This window comes from Rhynchophorus ferrugineus, unplaced genomic scaffold (genome assembly GCF_030347505.1).
Source record: "Rhynchophorus ferrugineus isolate W39M unplaced genomic scaffold, kcgeb_rfMv2 rfM9, whole genome shotgun sequence".
Lineage (NCBI taxonomy): Eukaryota > Metazoa > Arthropoda > Insecta > Coleoptera > Curculionidae > Rhynchophorus > Rhynchophorus ferrugineus.
Window position 1 is genome coordinate 17,942,459 of NW_027472588.1, and position 13,058 is coordinate 17,955,516.

Consider the following 13,058-nt stretch of genomic DNA (forward strand, 5'->3'; position numbering starts at 1 on the left):
GGATTAAATTTGTTCCAGATGTGCTTCTGCCAAATTAATCTACTATCCAAGTATTTTTCTATGAGGTTCTATGTTCGCCTGTATATTTTTTTAACGCTTGTGTGCCAATTTCTCCGTAATTATGGACCGATTTTGAAAAAAAAATTATTCGAAAAAGTTCACTTCCGAGGTGGTCCCATTCGAACCAAGTTAGGATTTGATTGGGGAAGGGCGGAAAACGAGGGATTACCTCAAATTTCAAAGGCACGTACAATATTTTCACATATTTTTTATCTAAAATAATTAGATATTGGTGTATAATGTTATTGCTGAACTAATGTCATAAAAAATCGGAAGTAGTTCAGTGTAAGGGTCAGTCATTTTGCTTTTCAAGCCCTAACCATATCATATGAGACATCGTGGAAACCTTGTAGGCAACTGTTTATATGGTGTAATGGGTAGAACGTTGAGCTCACACGCAGACGTCGCGGATTCAATTCCCAACTGGGCTGTAAGTTTTTTGTTCTAGTTTGATTGGAACATTTTTCAAATCACCTAGATTAGGTACCGGACCCCAGGGCCTGAAACGTTCCTTATTTTCAATTATTGTTTCTTTATTCCTATTTTTTTCATACGGGTTGTATTTTTACATGGGCTATCCATTGTAACACTTATTAAAATAACTGAGTAATTTATTAAGTAAATATCTAATAATAAAAACAGAAAAATAAAATATTTTTAACAAAAAAATTGATTCGACTTCAAAAAATAAATAACGAACTCACTAAAAATTAACGCATCTTTTGAGGGTTAGGACTAACTAAAAACATATGGATTTAAATCTAGTAGCGCCATCTATATGTCAGGCCGGGGACTTTTCAATTAACCTGTTATATAAATGCTAATTGTGGAACGCTCAAAATTGCATTTTCGGCATTCATTACCTTTGTCCGTGTTATTAGTTTGTTTGTTGAAGTCCATGAAACACTTTTAGAAACGTATAGTGATCCTGCTTCAGTATATTATTGTCGGTTATGGTTTCAACGACAGTAGCTTAATGTCCTGAAGGGTGTCAAAAAACTTTCAGATAGCCTGGCGGTTGATGAATCCACTATTTCTAGATATTTATATGCTATGGGAGAGATCCAGAAGAAGAAAAAATGTTTACTACATTAATTGATTGGAAGTCCCGTTTCAGATTAGATCTATTTCAATGCTCGGTACGTAAAAAAGAACAGTTTTCTGTGACATATTGGGACTGACGATGAAAAGTGGATCTACTACAATAATTTCAAGCGCAAAAAGTTAGTTCAGGAGAACCATGCACATTGGCACCGATGCATATGGTAAAATCGGCAAGATGTAGGGTATTACGAGATGCTAAATCTAAATAATTGTCACTGCAAAAATGGATCGATTGGATCGTTACCAAACCAACATGGTTATTTCGACATATTATAATAAAGATGGGAAAAAGTTATAAAAAGATGGAATAATAGTCCCTGACTATTAATCTTAATATAAAAGATATTATTATAACTTAAATTAACAAATAATCACTAAATTACGGTAGTTATTCTTAAGTATATAAAATATCAAATATTCTACTTTAAAAAATCTTGTAAGCACCCTGTAGTTTAAATTACCCATAAAACATGTGATGTCTGAAGAAACTGTCCAGGAAAGCTGGCGCCTGCAAATTTTCGAACAACATAAATCAAGTTGTATCCCATGTTTGATGGCAAACGCGCTGAAAGCCCATACTGAAATAAATACTACCTATCCTGCAGCGTTATAACTATCACATCTTGACTTTCTCTATGAACTGGGCTAGCCATAAATAATACTCAGCAACTTTAACAAGAATTCACCATTTCTTAGTGCATACACCTATCTTGGGTGATCTATAGTTACGGAAATGCGTAACGTAAAAAATATTATAAAACTGTCTGATTCTTGAGTTTATACCACTGCTGTACCATAAAGTGTATGTTATTATATAAATTGAGAATGATTTATACTCGAATATATTTAATTTGAATTATGTAATGTATTAATAATTTTTTATTTCTATTTTACTTTATTAAGAATGTTTTGTTAATTCGTTAATTCGACGACAAAGAACTGAGGCTTTTCATAGGTTTTTCCTGATGTCAATTTTAATTCAACAAATTTTCAAATTGTTAAAATAATAATACAATACAAATATAAAAAATTAATGAAAATAATAATTATGTAATGGATGATTATTTATATGTACACATATGTTTACATTGTTTGGTATACTTCAATAATTTTTTAAAAAAACCTGTTAAAATGGTACTTATAAATATTTGGCTGATATTTGTCTTCTTAGTCTCTATCTGGTTTCTATTATATTAAATGTTTAATGAGAAAATATAAACAAATAATTGAAACAATTAAGTAGTACCAAAATGGACAATTATCTTTCAGTTCATCAGATATATATAGCATCATTTGTTATTTTCTACGAGCATTAAGAATTCCCAACTTGTATAGTGGTAAAAATACACTTTTGTTTTACTCAAAATACTGATTTGATGCCACTGAAGATGTTTATAATCGCGAACTGGCAACAGACGTAACTGAACAAAGCACAAGGAAAAAAGTGGAACAAGGAAGGCGTTATTCTAACTAGTATTTAAGCCATTATTGTTAGTAATAAAGTTTAAGTTGATAGTATCAATAATAAAGTGTTAAAGAAAGCAAAGTCTGAGCAATCGAAAGCCTAAAGTATTATATAACTGGTGACTCCGACGTGATTAAAGTCTACCGGATCAACAAAGTGAACAATACCCATGTGCTCGTGTGGAGCATGGAAGAAAAACATGAGGAACCCATCAACAATATACAGTCGATGTTCCCACGGGACTAGCGTAATGAACGAAGACAACAGCAGCTCAACTAGACGTAACAATACCACATGGACACCCTTCTGAATATTCTACAGGTTCCCCAAATCAAATCGGAATGCTCTAAGACGAATTACGTCTTGCTTTTCTGAAGATGGTATGTAATCCTGGAAAACTCCTAACTAAGGTCGGATCCTCATCTTCCAAGCACTCCTGTACGATTTATTATATGGTTATAAGAGTTTTTTTCAACCCATAGAGGTACGTTTCGCAGCAGCTTCACTTGGAGTGAAGTAATGTAGCGACAACTACAACTCTTTAGATACACGCACAGTCGATTCTTAAGGTTGGCAACGCTAGAGGATTAGTTTCATACGGTCTCAGAAGGTAGTAAGGTATAAAAGACCAGCACGGCTACGTCTCTCTCTTTTTTATTCACTACCTTAACACTTCTGCACAATCTTGACCTAATCTAATGTCCTGTCGTCGGCCACATGTAAACTTTAACAACTTAAATAAAGACATCTATATCAATCAAGGTTTTCTGTTGCCGTGAAAATTCCTTCCACGAAGTAGTAGTAAGTATTCAGTTAAACAAACAAAGTCAACACACGAACAAACGAATATTTCTGCACTTCCTATGTAAAGGTTACCCAATTAATACTATAAAAAAGTTATATGTTGTTAAAACATATAACCTAGGGGATCAATTCAGTTCGAAACAACTAGAAAATGTCTCATGCAATAATTGACATGAGCCATCGGCTGTATGATATTGTCCACAAAATCATCAAATTTAGAGTGAAATAATTATATTATCATGTCATTTTCGGAGAAATAATGTCCAATAATCCGCATCAAATAGGGACACGTGGTAGATGCTATTGTTTGTCTGTGATTATCAAAGCATAGAAAAATACAGAAATATTGACAAATATCTTTCAATAATGAAAACGATTTATATTTTTAATAAACTCTCACACTCAAGCGAACTAAAACGTCTCTGTTTACTGTAAATGACTGTATTGAGTCAATCATTGAAAGCAACGCAGAAACTCAATAGTGTTGGATGCTCCAATGGATGTCACATGTTCAAATGAGAAAGTAGGAAATAAAGGAAAAAAATGGAACTAACGATGAACAAACCATCTATATAATAGACTGTTTTATATAATTATACTTCTTACTCAATTTTTGAGTTATTGCACTTGTTATTGTAATTATTAGGATATTAATATTAGGATTATAACACATAACAGTATTGTATCTTTATATTATAGGATAATAGGACCATTTTTATTTCAAATTCTAGTAGTTCCAGTTGTATTTGTAGTATACAGAAAATACCATTCTTCTATAGTTTTTTCGTCATATATCGTGGAATTAAAATTTAAATTTCTTGTTTGTCCACAATGCTTGCTAGTGATTACTGTTTGTTTCCAGACATATGGTGAACCCCGAAGGTAAAAAAGCATATATGTTATATATGCGCGACTTATACGATCCTAGCTGTTGAGAAGAAGCCCAAATCTGAGTTGTGATGAACGAAGTGTTTAGAATTAAGGGCTTCATTTATATTAAAATCTATAGCAGTCGAATTTCTCAATTCGACAATTCTTTTCGTTAACATAAAACATTTTTGAAGCAAAATAAAAGTTTTATTCCCTTTTCAATTGATTCAAATTAATTGGAATCAACTTATTTATTAAAATAAGAAACAGTTTATCGAGAAAAGAAAATAGATTGGCAATCATTCTGTAATTGCGCGAAGCATTATTCGATATAGTTTAGTGTAGTTTGAGCAAAGTTTCACAATTCAGGCTGTAAGTTGTAACAAAAAGCGGACTAAAGGTGCTTAAATCCCACTAACGACGAATTATTGGAACTAGCAAACAGTCATGCTTTGAAAAACACCCGTATTCTGTGAATTCCTAACACAGGACAACGTAGATCAGGGTGTAAGATGATCAAAATCATGACTACCGGGAAATCATTTCAACAGGTCAATTGAAAAGTCCCCGGTCTGACATATAGATGGCGCTACTAGAATTAAATCCATATGTTTTGCGTATATAAATTTGACAGCTATCGGATCATTAGTTTGTGAATTATAGCATTTTGAGAGAAGCAACTTTGATTATTGTGAAAAAAATAAATAGAAAGGAATATCGCGTGCTGATAAAATATTGTTTTTTGAAGGGAAAAAAACAGTTGAAGCAAAAAACTTAGCTTGATACCGAGTTTCGGGATACTGCCCCAGGAAAATCAACCATCAAGGATTGGTATGTTAAGTTAAGATGCGGTGAAATGAGCACCGAAGACGGTGAACGCAGTGGACGCCCTAAAGAGGTTGTTACCGACGAAAATATAAAAAAATCCATAAAATGATTTTGAATGACCGTACATTGAAATTGATTGAAATAGCAGACACTCTGAAGATATCAACTGAACGTGTACATCATATCATTCACAAATATTTGGTTATGAGAAAGCCCAGTGCTGAGCGAGCTCACTTTTGATCAAAAAGAACGACGAATTGGTTATTCGGAGCAGTGTTTGAAGATGATCAAGCGTAATAAACCCGATTTTTTGCGGCGATATGTGACAATGGATGAAACATGGCTCCATCATTTCCCTCCGAAGCCCTATCGACAGTCATCCGAGTAGATTGCACACGATGAACCCGCTCCAAAGCGTGGGAAACCAAGCGTCGGCTGGCAAGGTTATGGCATCTGTATTTTGGGATGCGCACGGAATAATTTTCATTGACTACCTTGAAAAAGGAAGGTCCATCAATGACTATTACATAGCGTTATTGGGCCATTTGACGAACGAAATCGCCGAAAAACGGCCGCATTTGAAGAAAAATAAAGTGCTTCACCAAGACAATGTACCGTGTCACAAGTCAGTGAAAACGATGGCTAAAATTCATGAATTCAGCTTCGAATTGCTTCCTCATCCACCGAGTTCTCCAGATCTGGCCCCCAGCGACTATTTCCTGTTCTCAGATCTCAAAAGAATGCACACAGGAAAGACATTTTCGTCGAATGAAGAAGTGACCGCCGAAACTGAGTCGTATTTTGAAGCAAAGGACAAATCGTACTACAAAAATCGTATCGAAAAGTTGGAGGGTCGCTATAATCAGTGTAGCACCCTTGAAGGGAATTTTGTTGAATAAAAAGACTAATTTTGCCAAAAAAAATGTATTTTACTATGGTAGGCCGGGGACTTTTCAATTGACCTGTTATACTATGGAAAATTCGGTAAAAATAGTGAAATTCACAAGATCATTTAAAAAACACACTGGTGGACGATAAAAGAGTGGATCATAACGAATAAATTTACTACAACAGCAAGCTGTCTAGAACAGACAACGTACGAGGTTGTTTTTTGGTTGTTTCTTCAGAAGAAATATGATGTTAAACTGCGCTGAATACTCTAAAAAATAGATGTAATGTCTGGTCTAAAACGTGAATATAAGTCTTGAAGAACTCTTCTTTTTGTATATTTATTGAAGTATTTACTCAAAAATCTATTTTTAATAGTTGAATTATCGAATCAGTAGAGATAAACATAAAAACCTCAGAGGATTGTCGAAAATCTGGTTCCCAGAATCAAATATATGAAAACTAAGTTATGCAAAGCACACACATCTCGTAAATAACTTGGAAAAATGTCTTTTTAATGTACGGTGATATATGTTAATCTTTCATATACGTGTACCGGTGCTATAACAGGATTAAACTGTTAAATCTGAATATAATATATGGAGTTCCCACCAGGAAGAATTGTTCGTATGAGAGATTAAAGTAGTACTTTAATATTATATTATAGTTAAAAATGGTAATAATAGTGTCAAACAAAGTATTAATTATCTTATTTTAATATATAACTCGTCAATAAATCAAGATGAACTAGGAACTGAGTGAACTTTGCAATCTAAACTCCAAAATTGATTTATATTTTTAGTTGAAACAATACTGAAGTGGAGATACTGAGAAGTGGATGAACTTTTACTTCAAATCTGATTCTGTTATCATAGCATTGTTTAAACATCTTATATATAAAATAGCCGGATTTTTATATACTTATAATTAGCCATTGTGCGTTTACTATTTCTGAAATACCTTATGAAATTAGGACTGTCCTGCAAAGGTTAATAAAGTTACAGGCCGACAGATTATTATATGTTGTTTAATAATTCCTGATGATTCTTCTAATATTTTATACAAAACTTTACTTACTTTAATTTTTATACTAAAAAGTTAATTGATTAAGCGAGATATATTTAGTAGAAGCCTTAGACAGCCTTAGAAGTTTCCATTGCTTTATTTGTTAACAAGAGATTCGAATGTACCTAATTATTACGCTAGCCATTTCATTACTTTTTGTTGTACCATTAATCTCTGACAAGAACTTAACAATCACCTGGATGTTACAAATTAATATTGTAACTTGCAAGTATTAGATGCAAGTTTTGATCCGCGATATTTATTGGTGAAAGTTTTAAATTAGATGGTTTTAACATTTATTTTCATAAAATAACGGTTTTTCATTTAATATGATTGCGGTATTCGGTGATTCTAAAGTGGAAATTATATTTTAATGACAAATAACACCCTGGAGCATCAATAAAATCCGAAAACAGGAAGTTACAAGACTTATTTGACGAAAACCCAGCTTAAACTCTCAGATAACGACATGTTATCAACGTTTTATGGAAGATAATATGATTAATAAATACTGCCCCTATTTTTCTCAATAAATGACGTTTTAATGCGAAAAAATGCTTGAAATACATTCAAGGACCTAAATAACAGGTTAAATGAGAAGTCCCCGGCCTACCATAGTAAAACACATTTTTTTGGTAAAACTAGTTTTTTTTATTCAACATAATTCCCTTTAAGGGTGATACACTGATTATAGCGACCCCCCCAACTTTTCGATACCATTTTTGTGGTTTTTTGTCCTTTGCTTCAAAACAGGCCTCAGTCTCGTCGATCGCTTCTTCATTCGACAAAAATTTCTCCCCAGCGAGAATTATTTTGAGATCTGAGAACAGGAAATAGTCACTGGCAGCCAGATCTGGATAATACGGTGGATGAGGAAGCAATTCGTGGATTTTTTGCCATTGTTTTCACTGACTTGTGTCTTGGTAAAGCAGCACTTTCTATTTCTTCAAATACGGCCGTTTTTCGGCTATTTCGCCCTTCAAACGGTTCAATAACACTATGTAATGTCGCTGTCGATAGACCTTCCTTTTTCAAGGTTGTCAATGAAAATTATTCCATGCGTATCCCAAAATCGTGTGCAGTCCACTCGGATGACTGTCGATTGGACTTCGGAGTGAAATGATGGAGCCATGTTTCATCCATTGTCACATATCGATGCGAAAACTTGGGTTTATTACGCTTGATCATCTTCAAACACTGCTCCGAATAATCAACTCGTCGTTGTTTTTGGTCAAAAATGAGCGGCATCCACTTTGCACAGAGCTTTCTCATACACAAATATTCGTAAATGATATGATGTAGACGTTCAGTTGATATCTTTAGAGTGTCTGCTATTTCATTCAATTTCAATGTACGGTCAGTCAAAATCATTTTGTGGATTTTTTAAATGTTTTCGTCGATAACAACCTCTTTTGGGCGTCCACTGCGTTCACCGTCTTCGATACTCATTTCACCAAGTCTAGACTTAGCATACCTTGGTGATTGTTTTTCCTGGGGCAATGTCCGGAAACTCTGCTGGGTCTTTTTGGTTCTAGTTATATCCTTTAATAAAAAAAAATGTATTCGATATAAATACTATGTCAAAAAAGTTATATTGACTCTAGTCATTGTTCTGATATTTTATTTATATTGTTGGTGTGTATATTTAATTGTATATTGCTTGGATTACTCCTTGTTTATTTCATTCCAATTATTACAATAAAATTTGTTATATGATATTATATTTCAATATTTCTGCGTTATTTATCTGCTCTGGATAATTATATATACCAAAATAAATAATAAATCACCAAGCTTCAAATGTTATGTAATTCCACAGACTCCCTATTAACTACATCTTATTGTTACACTATCCTGAAAATGCATGATATTTAATTTTAACATCTTAACTCTTAACATCTAACTTTTGTTAATCTTTTACCTGCAAAGTCAGAAAGTTATAAATATAATAACACATAAACAAAAAACATATACAAATATGATAATTTTTCATTCTTAGCTTTACTACAATCTTTAAACAAGTAATTTATTTTAAAAAAATGTATAGTCGCCCCTACACTGTTGTGTTTATTTAGCGTTTTCAAACGCTGAATTAATAAACTTTTTAAACTACCTTTAGCTCTACGATAGATCTTAATATGCAATTGTCGTCGAGCTAAACTCTTAGCCCGCACGGCTATCCGCCGTGTTGAGACAAGTTCTGTCGTGATATTATTTAATATAAAATTACCTTATTTTTCATAGCAATATATAAAATTAATGTTACAAAATTACAACATTTTACTAATATTTCATACCTTATACATTTATATTCGCATTGTCTGTTGCTATCTGCTCTATACTGCTGACATTCCAACAACAAAAAAACACTTCTTGGAACCTTTGCTGACGATACAATTATTATGGCAAAAGATATATCTCTGCCTAGGGCAATAGAAAAAGTGCAAGCGGCAGTCAACAAAATCTACAAATGGACGAAAGATTGAAAAATTCAGCTTAACAGCTCGAAATCTATCCACGTTAATTTTGCATTGAGGTGAAATAATAAAAACTTAATTATATCACTCAATGGATGCCCGACTCCACAAGCAGAATCAGCTAAATACCTTGGAATCATTCTTGACGGTAGATTAAATTGGAAGCATCACGTTAGACAAAAAGCAAAACACATTAGAACCAAAATAAAGCAACTATACTGGTTAGTCGGAAGATACTCTCAACTTGATCTAAAATCAAAGAGGGTGATCTATAATACAATTATCTAACGCCAATTTGGACCTATGGGGTGCAAATATGGGGTTGCACTAAAAATTCAAATCAACTAGTCACACAACGCTGTCAAAACAAGGTTCTTCGATTGACCAATGCCTATCGCTATGTAACCAATGAAGAACTGCACGATGACCTGGAAATCAAATGGATTTGCGAAGTTATCCAAGATTTCGCCTTGAAACACGAAAGAAGATTACCAAATCATACTAACGTGGAAGCAATACAACTGCTGGACAGCGCGCAGGATGTCAGGAGATTGAAGCGAACAAAACCATACGAACTTATATAAAGTGTATACATTTAGTGTAAACTATAGCTATAAGTTAATAATTAATAAATAATTATAATTTTATAATTGAGGAATACATACTGATGTATTTTTTCGCACTCGTCTTGCTTGTTAATTAATCCAAGTATATAGGAAAAGTAGTAATAAATTAATTGTAAAATAAGATTGTACTAAGCGTATCTAATAAAGATGTTATAAAAAAAGGAAATTGTCTGTTGCTAAACCTTAAAATTACTTCCTAACGACAATCCTTGTAAACTGTAAAAAATGTTTTTGAACTCTGTTAAGTTAATTTAGAATAAATGCGCATGTGTAGTTCTGGTCAATACGCAGGCACCGTAATGTCCTTTTACTAGTCTATAGGCTTCATTAAATACATTTTATTAGATATAAATTCTTTTTGAAAAATTACGAACCAAACATTATATTTAATGCCATAAAAAGGTTAGATAGTATTTTGAATATATTTATCATAGAAATATTTGTTAGAAATACTAATATTAATTTCAAAAAAATTATATTACATTTTTAAATTCTTATTTTTTTCGACGGTAGGTTAGATTGGAAACTTCATGTTAGACAAAAAGTTGAACAGATTAGACTCAAAGTCAAGCAGTTGTACTAGTTAGTCGGAAGATACTTCAACTTGACCTACAATTAAAGAGATTGGTTCATCAGTCAGTTATAAAGCTAATATGGACCTATGGGGTAGCATTAAAATATCAAACCAATTAGTAATTCAACGCAGCCAAAACAAAGCGTAACGATTAATTACCAATGATTATCGCTACTTAATCAAAGAAGAGATGTACAATGACCTCGAAATCAAATGGTTATACAAAGTGATCTAAGATATCGCACTAAAACATGAAACAAGGTTGGTAAATCACAGCAACGTAGAAGCAATACAGCTACTGGACAACACGCAGGAGATCAGAATATTGTGGCGAACTAAACCACAGGAACTTAAGAGTATTTATTTTATTTTAATTTGGGAAATACATAATCCCCTACTCGCATTGCTTGTCTATTAATTCAAGTAAAACAGAACAGTCGTAATAAATTAATTTGTAAATTAAGATTGTACTGAGCATATTAAATGTAAGATGTAATTAACAAAAAAAAATTCTTTGAAGATTGGTTTTCGAACAAGCCTAAACTTAATGTCATTTATGTATATGGAGCATTTCCGCTTAGTTTCTCTACATTTTTCGAACTATATAATTAAGTTTTAGTACCATGGGGGCGCTAGCCCTCACCTTTACCGGCTCTTGGCCTCGTCTCAGGGCACTTCGATGACGTGTTCCGGCCCAATGGTAGAACTGCATCGCTCGCGCCCTCTACCACCGCTTCGCGAGGCTTCTTCGCTCCTCGGCGGCTCGCACTTGGTTCGTGCGCTCATGCTGCTACGCTTCATACCGAACTGGACCGACCAGAATCAATTCGACCGCAATCCACCGCCAGTCAAAACAACGGTGGCCGTTTGTTAGTCCGGGTGCATTACTTGCAGTGTGCAGTGTCTTGTATTTGAAATTTGGTGCCACTACATTGGATATTGTGTTTCAGTTTTTTTTGGTTCTATTCGCGATAAAAATAACAGAGGTAGGTTTCCTGTTTTGGCGATAACATTACGCGCCAAACGTGTTGTGGATTAAAATAATAAAATATATTTTGTATATCCCGCGACAATTTTATCACAATTCCCCCAGAAAAAACCGTTTATTTAAAAATAGTTTGGTTTGCGACTATTATGGGTATAAACCAACATATTTTTATTTAGTTTCATTGAGCATTACAAAGTTATATTATGAGACACCTGTTTTAAATTTTTCACTTCAATATATTGACATCTCTATTATGTTTCTTATATCATTTTTTTGATATATTCATACTTTTATATGCTTAAGTTTTTTCAGGTTTTAGGTTTAGGAACAATCAAAATATCCTAAATATATTTATGATTAAAATCAATGATAAAAAATTGACTTGTATATATAAAAACCGTTTATTTTTATATAAAATTAATTCATTATTAACATAATCATTATATCTTCTGTTAAGTATTGGAAATATTAAACATAATACTTAAAATTTTTTTCTCGTTTTAGATTTTTCAAAATGATTTTAATTTTTGTTATTAATAAATTTGATATTGTAAAGTTATTATAAAGTTACGTATTAAGCCACCTGTTTTAATTTTGCAGTAGTTGGATTGATTTTAAAATTATATGAAATCTTTATTACAATTCTTTATAGGATGCTTTTTTACAATATATTATGCAATATTTTTGCAATAATACATAACATTTTAATTTAGAAACAATAACGTTCGGTTATATTATTTCATATTAATATCTATTTATACTGACTTTATTGTACATCATCACTAGATATCATTGGAACTAGATATACTTGTTAATTAAAGAATACCGGCATTTTTGTCTTGTTAAAATTACCCTTCTTTTTCAAGGATATGTAGTAGATTTTAATATACTTGTTGTAACTTATTTTAAATGATTTGTGTTGATTATACTGATCTTCGTCAGTTTTTTTATATGAAATAAGATATTTATTAGCAATAATTTGAAGTTAATTATTCATCTACTTTTATTTGTATTAACGTAAACCAGACAATACGCTTAGTTGATATCAAATAAAATCTATTTATATCTTAAATGTTTATGTAAAATACCTAATTATTTAGTTTAGCTTGAGTACGTTAAACAACAATATATACGACATAAAATAAGGATAGTGAAAAAAATGGCATAACCTCAAATTTCAAGCTGTTTATTTTGATCTTATTATAATTTAAAATAAGTCACTAGTACGATGACTTTAAACTTTTGTCTTAATGAGAACCAGAACAGGAAAATCGGAAAAAGTTCATCCGGTTACTATATCTAGCAAAAA

At 32.4% G+C, this 13,058-nt stretch overlaps 2 protein-coding genes across 2 annotated transcripts in view; one reads left to right on the forward strand and one right to left on the reverse strand.

Moving 5' to 3' along the window:
• Positions 1 to 13,058, reverse strand: part of Miga (Mitoguardin) — a 301,718-nt gene that overhangs the window by 70,578 nt on the left and 218,082 nt on the right. The gene's annotated exons all lie outside the window — the stretch shown is intronic.
• The window catches only part of uzip (beta-pore-forming protein unzipped), a 77,526-nt gene continuing 75,979 nt past the window's right edge, over positions 11,512 to 13,058 (forward strand). The window contains exon 1 of the mRNA XM_076413592.1: positions 11,512 to 11,747. The gene's annotated coding sequence lies outside the window, so the exon portion shown is untranslated. The remainder of the gene's footprint in view (positions 11,748 to 13,058) is intronic.